The sequence below is a fragment of the Equus asinus genome, chromosome 23, assembly GCF_041296235.1.
Source record: "Equus asinus isolate D_3611 breed Donkey chromosome 23, EquAss-T2T_v2, whole genome shotgun sequence".
NCBI lineage: Eukaryota > Metazoa > Chordata > Mammalia > Perissodactyla > Equidae > Equus > Equus asinus.
The window spans coordinates 57,638,962-57,648,391 of record NC_091812.1 but is presented as its reverse complement, the minus strand read 5'-3'; the positions used below and the strand labels follow the sequence as shown (position 1 = coordinate 57,648,391).

Genomic DNA, 9,430 nt, shown 5'->3' with positions numbered 1-9,430 from the left:
AAGCAGAGGAACAGGTTAGGGAAGAAGATAATTCTGTTTGGTGTGTGTTGAATTTGAATTGCTGCTGCATATGCTTTGGATTTCCAGGGCACCCTTCTCAAAAACTCTCCAAATTACAAGAAGAACCACTTGGAGTTTTGGCAGATCATGTACAACTGTTTGTACATACGTTTGTTTATTCTAATCCTAAGGATTTTTCTTCCCCTCCAGTCACGAAAACAAGTTGTGAATCATCTCTGTGACAGTTAGGCATTAGGTGTGTGCATTTCCTTGGCTTGAAAGCTGAAATGATCCTCTAATCATTACCCTCTTTGAAGATTTAGACTTAAGAGATACAGTACTTCTTAGTCACTCCCACGCTGGAAGGCATGCCTGGTCTGCACCTTCTCCCGCTTCTCTTCAGTTCAGTGGAAACCTGATGAAGACCAGGCCTACGGCTTGTCCAAACCCAGAGCTGATGAAGAAAGACAATCTCAATGTTACTGCAGAAGAATTGTATATATCTTGCCCCTGACTTTTCCCAGGAATTGAGGAAGAATCTCTCTCCTTTTTCATGAACATATTACCCACTTAATTTGAGTTACTGTTATATTTTTTAAGAACAATAAAGTTGAGTCTGTTTAGTCCATTAAAAAGATGACAAATTTCTCAGTAAAATACATATATAAATGTTTCCAGAATGCTCTCATCATAAGCATAATTGTCATGCAAAAAGAAAATGAAACTGATAAGAAATTAAGGTGTTATTCTCATTACCTAAGGTTCTCAATGTGTTGAGAAAGCAAGCTAATGAGACGATTTAGACAACTTATGCTGAAAAACATACTTTCATGTTTAATGAAACATATTCATAGGAGAGTTTGATTTATTCTTGAAATAATTAAAAATTTTACATCTACTTTGTTTTGAATTTCATCTCATGTTGCCTTTCTTAATTAGCTCACTTGCCCATGAATGAATGAGGCTCTTTTCTTGTTGATCTCAGGAAAGAGGTCTTACAGTTTGAAGTTTTTACCATTTTGAACAGCTTCCTTTTAGCCAATTTTCATCTTTCTATCATATTTTTTAAGTAAATGTGCAAATTAAGTATGCCAATCTTTCTTACTTATTATACATACACTATGCACAGAATTCATACTTTCTCATGGAAATTATTAATGTGGATATCTAAAAAATGTTAACTAGTCTCTATTAGTGTTCTTTCTATTAACACGAATGGTCTGATAAACTTGTTTTATGAAGTTCCTTTTTCATTCCAACTTGTAAATCATGGTATTTTATTCTGCTCCCTACAAAGATGCACTGTAAACTTAGTGAATCGAGCAGTTAACTCTGCTAAGACTTCTCTTGCATATGCTGAAGGACTTGATAGCATCATCTATAGTTTCACAAGACAGTCTTTGTTCTTGGAACTCTCTCCCCTTCCTCCACTCCTTACCACAGAAAATTGGTGAAAAATGTTTAACTGGTATACATCAGCATGATGCACACCACAAAACATTTAGCCAAAAGAATAAGAAGCTAATGAACTTGCAAGAAAAGATGTGTAACAGTCATCCAATTGTGTATTACCAGGATGCTCAAACATCCTGTTTTAGGACAGGACAGTTATGGAGGGGAAAGTCACCTATTGAGGAAAGTAAACTTGGAAAGATTTCTATTTCAGTATCCTTTCTTCTTCGAGTCTCCTGTCCCCCGCCCCCATCTCCTACCCAACTCCACTTCCCAAGTACAGTAATTAAAAAGGAGGACATATCCCAATGGAATGCATCTTTGTTTTAAACTTCCTTACCAGAAGTTTATTGTTCTTTTTTTTTTTAAAGATGTCACATTTAGTGCTACATAATTGTTATGTACAAGTGGCATTTTCTGTAAAAGTGACATAAAATGTTTTTACATTTCTTGCTGCTAGTGGAAAAGATTTATCAGTATCTATTAAAATTAGAAATGTAGACATCCTCCAACCTAGCAATCATACTCCTAGGAATTTATCCCAAGGAAATAAATACATCAGTAGACAAAGACACATAATGATGTTTATTGCAGCATAATTTGTAGTGCCAAAAAATGGAAACAAAATGAATGCTCAATGCTTGTGGAATTGCTGGATAGATGATGTTACATCTACATCACAGCATACTGTGCTGCCATTAGAATATGAAGTCATGTTATACCCAGATGAACTGGAGATGCTTCCTCTGGGTATTGGGTGAGGAAAGCAACATGCTTGAGAATATGATCCCATTTTTTAAATTAATGATCAAAAACCCCTTGTATTTGCATATGTATATAAGTATATTATGAATAGGCCTGCACTGAATTTATAAATCAAAAGGAAAAAATGGATGGACACATATTTGGCTGTTAATACAGGCTACCATGGGATTGAAGTATAAAGGAGGCTGAAGTTGGGGTAAAGAGGAGATGACATTAAAAAAAAAAAAAACCTCATGGCAGCAGCCTGGTGGCATAGTAGTTAAGTTTGTGTGCCCTGCTTCAGCTGCCTGGGGTTCGCAGGTTCAGATCCTCGGCGTGGACCTGGTATCGCTTCTCAAGGCATGCTGTGGCGGTATTGTACATAAGACAGAGGAAGACTGGCATAGATGTTAGCTCAGGGCCAATCTTCCTCAAGCAAAAAGAGGAAGATTGGCAACAGATGTTAGCTCAGGGCCAAGCTCCCTCACACAAAAAATAAATAAATAAACAAAACAAAATACTTCATTATGAAAGCATGTATATGATCACATCTATGCATTTCTAAAATTATATATATACAAATGTATTAATAAAGAAATGGACTTTTTTTTCTCTGAGGAACATTAGCCCTGAGCTAACACCTGAGCCCATCTTCCTCTACTTTATATGTGGGATGTCTGCCTCAGCATACCTTGATAAGAGGTGCACAGGTCCACACCCAGGATCTGAACTGGCAGCCCCTGGGCCACTGAAGCAGAGCACGCGAACCCAACAGCTATGTCACCAGGCCGGCTCCAGAAATGAACATTTTTTAAAAATAAAAAGGCTTAAGCAATAATATTTGAAATTTGCACACATCTATAACAATTCATCAACGGAAACTAGAAGTCAAGATAGGAAGTAAATCATCTGAGGCAATTTTGTTCTTATAGTGAAAAGGTATTCCTTAGAACATTACAACCATGCTGTAATTTTAAAATGGCATTAAAACTTAAAATCTCTATATTTCCATTACATAATATCTGGGAATATACACTAACTTCTATTCAATAATATTAACTGCTACCATTTATTGAACAGTTGGGTGGCAGGCACTGTGCAGATGCCTTACTGTATTAGTTCATTTCCTCTATATGCTATGAAGGAGACATTATTTTCCTTATTTTGAAGTTGCTAAAATTGAGAATTAGGGAAGGTAGGTCGCCCAGGGTTACTCAGCTAACAAGTGGCAGACCCGGGATTAAAACCTAAATTTGTCTGACTCCGAACCCAGGCTCTTAACCACCATTCCAGCGTTCCCCATTGTTCTGAAACAGATTTCCTCTGTTCTGTAACCCTTTCTTCTCCTGGAGAGGTGGCTGTTGTGATAGCCCAACCTTCTTAGCGGAGGTAAGTCTGGTTGTGGGGCTTCTATGCTACGTGCTCTATCTCCAAAGAAGGAGACCCCATCAAGAAAAATTCCTTGAGTGCTGCTTATCTAGTTTTGTTCACTATCCAACACTTATTTTGACTATCCAACACCGAGCATAAGTTTCTTAATTCAGAATTTCATGACAATGACAAAAATAATCATTTGTCAATCAAAAAGGATCTGTTGAGTACCTACCATGTACAAAGCATTACTCTAGACATTATGGAGAATGAATGGGTCCACAGTCCATTATATACTGATATAAACTACAAACTATACAGGATTTACAGTAAGGTCAGTTTCGTTTTGTTAACAAAAACTTAAGTGCCTACTAGCATTGTTCAAGGCACTGTTGGGTACCACAGTAAAAAAGACAAAGTCCATTCTGTTATGGAGCTCAAATTCTAGTTTGGTTGGAGAGTGGGGGCAGACATTAATCAAACACTTAAGAACATACCATAAACAGATAAAAATATAAGTGCTATGAAGACAATAAAACAAGATGATGTAAATAGAGTTCTGGGGAGGTGGGCTCTAGATTGGGTGGTCAGAAACGGCTTCCCCAAGTCATGCAGAGGAGACTTACGGGTCAAGGCAAAATGTTTGGCATGGAAAGACATTGGAGCTTTTAAGCAAGGGAGGATTGTGATCTAATTTGTGTTTAAAAATATCACTTTGATTAAAATTTTTGAATGACAAATAATATCTCATACAAAGTGAAAAGATAAGGCATAGACTGAGAGAAGGTATTTGCTGTATTTATGTATTGAATTGAGAGAGGTGAGAGAGTAAACTTGTTCCTTGAAATATTCTAATAAATAAATTTAAACACCAGATATCACACAGATTAAATAACTTCAACAAGGGATTAAACAAATTTAAACTGTATATTATATATATAGCTTAATAAAATATATTAAATTAATATATATAAATACTATATATATATATGTAAAAAAACATATATCTATATCAAACAAATGATTGGGATCCAAAACAGTAATAGGCAACAGATATGAACAGGTAATTGATAGAAGAAGAAAAATTAATGTCCAATAGTCATATGAAAAGATACCTAACCTCACTAGTCATCATGGAAATCCCTTTAAAACAATTTGAAAAAATGTAAAGTTTGAAAATACCACGTTCAGGAGTTAACTGGTAGAAGTGTAAATCAACACAAGCACTTTGGGAAGAATTAATTGAAAATGTGTATAGCCTGTGATCGAGCAATTCTATATCTAGGTAATGAGAGTCATACACATGTACACAAAGCGTCACATACCAGGATGTTCACTGGGGCCCTGAAATGGAGAAAAATATAAAGCAACCTAATTGTCAACCAATAGTAAAACTTAAAAAAGCCAATTGTGGTTGATCCATACAGTGGAATACAATACATAGCAATTAAAATGAATAAACAAGATCTGTAAGAATCAACGTGGACAGCTTTCAACAAAATAATGTTCAGTGGAAAAAGAAGGTGGAATACATTTTATGCAAATTTTTTAAGCACGCAAAACAATCCTCTATTTTGTTTAGAAACACATATATGGAGTAAAAGTATAAAAATAGCTTGGATGGATAAACACCAAATTTAAAGTGGTGATTGATTCTGGGCCATGGGACTGAGGAAAGGAACAAAGACGACATCGCTATACTTGTTATCTGTATCATATTTGTAATGTCATTCATATCTGCAGTGACAAAATAGTAACAACTTGCTAATTCTCGGTGGTGAGTACACTGGCCTTTGTTGTAAAATTCTTTGTATTTACTGAAGTTTTAATATTTTTCAATAAAATCAAAAGTATTACCATGATTCTTAAAGAATGGATTGTAGAGAGGCAAGAGATCAGTTAAGGTCCACACAAAACGTGATGGTGGCTTGAATCAGGATTATAGTAATAGAAATGGAAAGAAATAGACTAATCAGGTGATATTTTGGAGGTAAAGTTTTAGAAGTTGCTGTTGAATTGAATATAAGGGTTAAAGGAAAGAAAAGAGCGATGTCTCAATTTTAATTCTATAGACCTACTTCCTGCTTGAAGTTTGATCTTTTTGGGCAAAAACATGGATAGTACATGAAACTAGCTGTGCAGTTCCACTAAATGTTACTCACAAATAGTCACTTGAGACAACTACTAGCTAATCACTTCAGGCATAAAGATAAGAAAATTATACTTCCACATTGTGTTGGGAGGTACTCTACTCCCAAGTAACGCAAAGGCAGCACACTAGCAGAGCGTGGTTGGCACCTGCCATATTTCTAGATAACCATGCTTTTTGATGCTCTTGAGCCCAACCTTCTCTTCGCTTGCATCAGACCTTCTCCCAAGCTGCCCACGGCAGTGACTAGATCTTCTTCAACTCGAGTTACCTGTCTTGTAGTGGCAGTACCAAGAGCGGCTTAGGGAAAGCTTCTGAATTCCACCCCTAATGTACATCACTATTATCCAGATAAACAGTGTGCTTGCTATTCAAACAGAACTTTAAAACAAGTCTCCTAGTCATACTTTCAATGATCCCTAAAACCCCCTCATACAGACTCTGGAGTCAACATGAGACTCAACAGTCCTAGGTTATTCTCAGATGTTGGCCAGAACATGGCACTTAGGCTAGAGGTGGATCATAGGGACAGAGGCTATAATATTCACTTACGCTTTCTTCTTTAGAAAGTGATTATCCCTGGCTGGCCCAGTGGTGCAGTGGTTAAGTTCGCACGTTCTGCTTCTTGGCGGCCCGGGGTTTGCCGGTTCAGATCCCGGGTGCAGACATGGCACCGCTTGGCAAAAGCCATGCTGTGGCAGGCATCCCATGTATAAAGTAGAGGAAGATGGGCACGGATGTTAGCTCAAGGCGAGTCTTCCTCAGCAAAAAGGGGACGATTAGCTCAGGGCTAATCTTCCTCAAAAAAAAGACCAAAAAAAGCAAGTTTTTATCCCACAAAACTTGAGAAAGTTGACATGAATAAGTGAGGTGCCAGGTCTTGAGGCCCTTCTGGAGGTTTTACTTGAATGCCTCAGGAAAAACATCTCTTATAGTAGTAAAGCATTCATGAAGTTGGCAGTTGGGTTTACAAAGGGACACAGTTTAATTTTCCAGAATCAGCTGGTATTTGCATTTACCATGAAAAATTATCATCATACGAAATCGCACTGTTTGTTTATTGTCTGTCTCCACCATTAGAATGTAAGCTCCATGTGGGCAGGAATTTTGTTGATTTTGGTCACTTCTTTATTCAATAAGTATTAGTTGAATGAATTTGATAAATTTGATAAATGGAAATAAATTTGCTTCTAATCCCCATACTTTCTCTCTCTGATTTTGACCCTCTTGCCTCGTTTTAAAGGGATGTTTGTGATTACATTGGGCCCACCCAGATAATCTAGAATAATCTTCCCCTCTCAAAATGCTTAATTTCATCACATTTGCAATGTCTTTTTTTTTTTTTCTTTTGAGGAAGATTAGCCCTGAGCTAACTACTGCCAATCCTCCTCTTTTTGCTGAGGAAGACGGGCCCTGAGCTAACATCCATACCCATCTTCCTCTACTTTATACATGGGACGCCTACCACAGCATGGCTTTTGCCAAGCAGTGTCATGTCCGCACCCGGGATCCAAACCGGTGAACCCTGGGCCACCGAAGTGAACATGTGAACTTAACCACTGTGCCACCGGGCCACCCCCTCGATGTCTCTTTTGCCATGTGAGGCAACATATTCACAGGTCCTGGAGATTAGGATGTGGACATCTCTGGGAGGCTTTATTCTGTGTACCACAGCTATTTAGAAATGTTACTTGTATTGAAGTTTTCACTCTTTGTTCATTCACTATGTTGTTGCCTCAGTACAAAACATTTGAAAAATTTAGAGGCACACAGGAGAGTTTTACCCTGAATCAATATAATTGGAAACTTATTTCTATCTCAACCAAGAAGTCCTGATTATTTTTGATAATAGATGGGAGCAGGGGGAATGCCACTTCTTTTATTAATTATTTCAAAAGATTGAAATAAGAGTTACAAACAATGGTTTTCAAGCAGTAAGACTGATCCTCACCATACCCCATTCCTCACCTTCCAAATATACTGAAATCTGCTTTTCAGGTGCATTTAAATGCGCGTTGAACTTCAGAGTAATAAATTTGGTAGGGCAGGCTCTGAGCCCAAGGATGTTGCCTTTATTCTAAACATTTTTATAGCTTCTTTTTTGGAATTGTCTTTAGAGACAGTTCACCAGACACACAGGAAAACACGGCTCGTTATTTTAAGGTCACAAGGTGCTTCGCCTAGTCTGTCTTCTTCCCTTCCCCATTGTCTAATCCCCTTGCCTTCATCCCCACTCCTTCCTATGCTGATATTAGTGCCAGAGATCTGTGGGGTTGAAAGGAAGGCCTGGGGAGCCAGCGCGTGCCTGGGAACGGGGTGGGGAGAGCTTCATGCAGAGCTCAAGAGGGTGCAGTCTGCAATGTAGGTTGATTTGTGTGATCCAGCCTATATTAAATATTATTATTATTATTATTTTAAAGATTTCATTTTTCCTTTTTCTCCCCCAACCCCCCCCCCCAGGACATAGTTGTCTATTTTTTTTTAGTTGCGCATCCTTCTAGTTGTGGCATGTGGGATACCGCCTCAGCATGGCCTGATGAGCGGTGCCACGTCCGCGCTCACCATCTGAAACAGTGAAACCCTGGGCGGCTGAAGCAGAGCATGCGAACCCAACCACTTGGCCAAGGGGCAGGCCCTAGCCTGTATTAAATATTATTAAATAGCAATATTTGACAATTTGCTGAGTGTCAAAAAGTCACATTAAAATAAATCCTCACTGAAGACTGTCTGTAACTTCATCTAAACTTCTGTTAGTTCCCCATGTAAATATTATTTTAAATAAAAAGGTACACTTAGTCACCAGACTTTTTGGTGTACTATTTTTGACAGGAGGAGTGGGGGTATCGAAGAAGAGACTAGAAAGAACTCTCCCCTGTGCTGATTTTTCCAAAACAAGGTCTCAGTTTAGAGGCTGTCTTAGAATAGCTCTACACGTAATTGAAGGCTTTCCAAGTCTGGCAATTAAAGTTTACTATTTAGGTACATGAACAAAGGAAGAAAATATCATTGGTAATGACATCATATAAAATATTTATACCATATAATACAGGCTGCAAAATACTTTTGAATAGTGGAGTTATGAAATGTAAGCACGATTCACAAACCCTCTGATATCTTCAATTGCTGAAGTTACAGAAGATCTGGCCACTCGATCCTTTCAGAGGTCTCATTCAGAAGAAAGTATCTAAAATATTCCTAACTACTACATATATTTTTTTCTTCATTAGACCAATTCAGATTACTCTTCATTGAAATATGTCTGTAGTTTAACAGTAACCAAAGGAAATGCAAAAAGTCCTGTTTCAGATTATAATCTCACATAGGGAAGTTTTTTCCCCCATGGGACAGTCTTCCTCTGTTTAACAAAACAGCCGTTCGGCTTCCTCTGGTGGTTCATCCCCTTGCTACAATCAGAATAAGAAATTCTAAATTCTAAATCTACACTGACCAATTGGCAGCCACTATCCACATGTTGCTATTGAGCACTTGAAATGCGGCTAGTCTGAACTGAGACCTAGTGTAAGTGTAAAATACACATCGGATCTGAAAGATTGAGAATGAAAAAAGACTAAAATATCTCAATAATTTTTATGTTAATTACACGTTAAAACAATATCTTGGATATACCGAGTTAAATAAAATATATCATTAAGACTAGTTTCATCTGTTTCTTTTTCCTTTTTTAATTTAGGTGCTAACAATTTTAAAATTTAC

At 37.5% G+C, this 9,430-nt stretch overlaps 1 protein-coding gene across 1 annotated transcript in view; it reads right to left on the bottom strand.

Moving 5' to 3' along the window:
- Positions 1-335: 335 nt before the first annotated feature.
- Positions 336-9,430, bottom strand: part of IFT74 (intraflagellar transport 74) — an 89,923-nt gene continuing 80,828 nt past the window's right edge. The window contains exon 20 of the transcript XR_011497450.1: positions 336-454. The gene's annotated coding sequence lies outside the window, so the exon portion shown is untranslated. The remainder of the gene's footprint in view (positions 455-9,430) is intronic.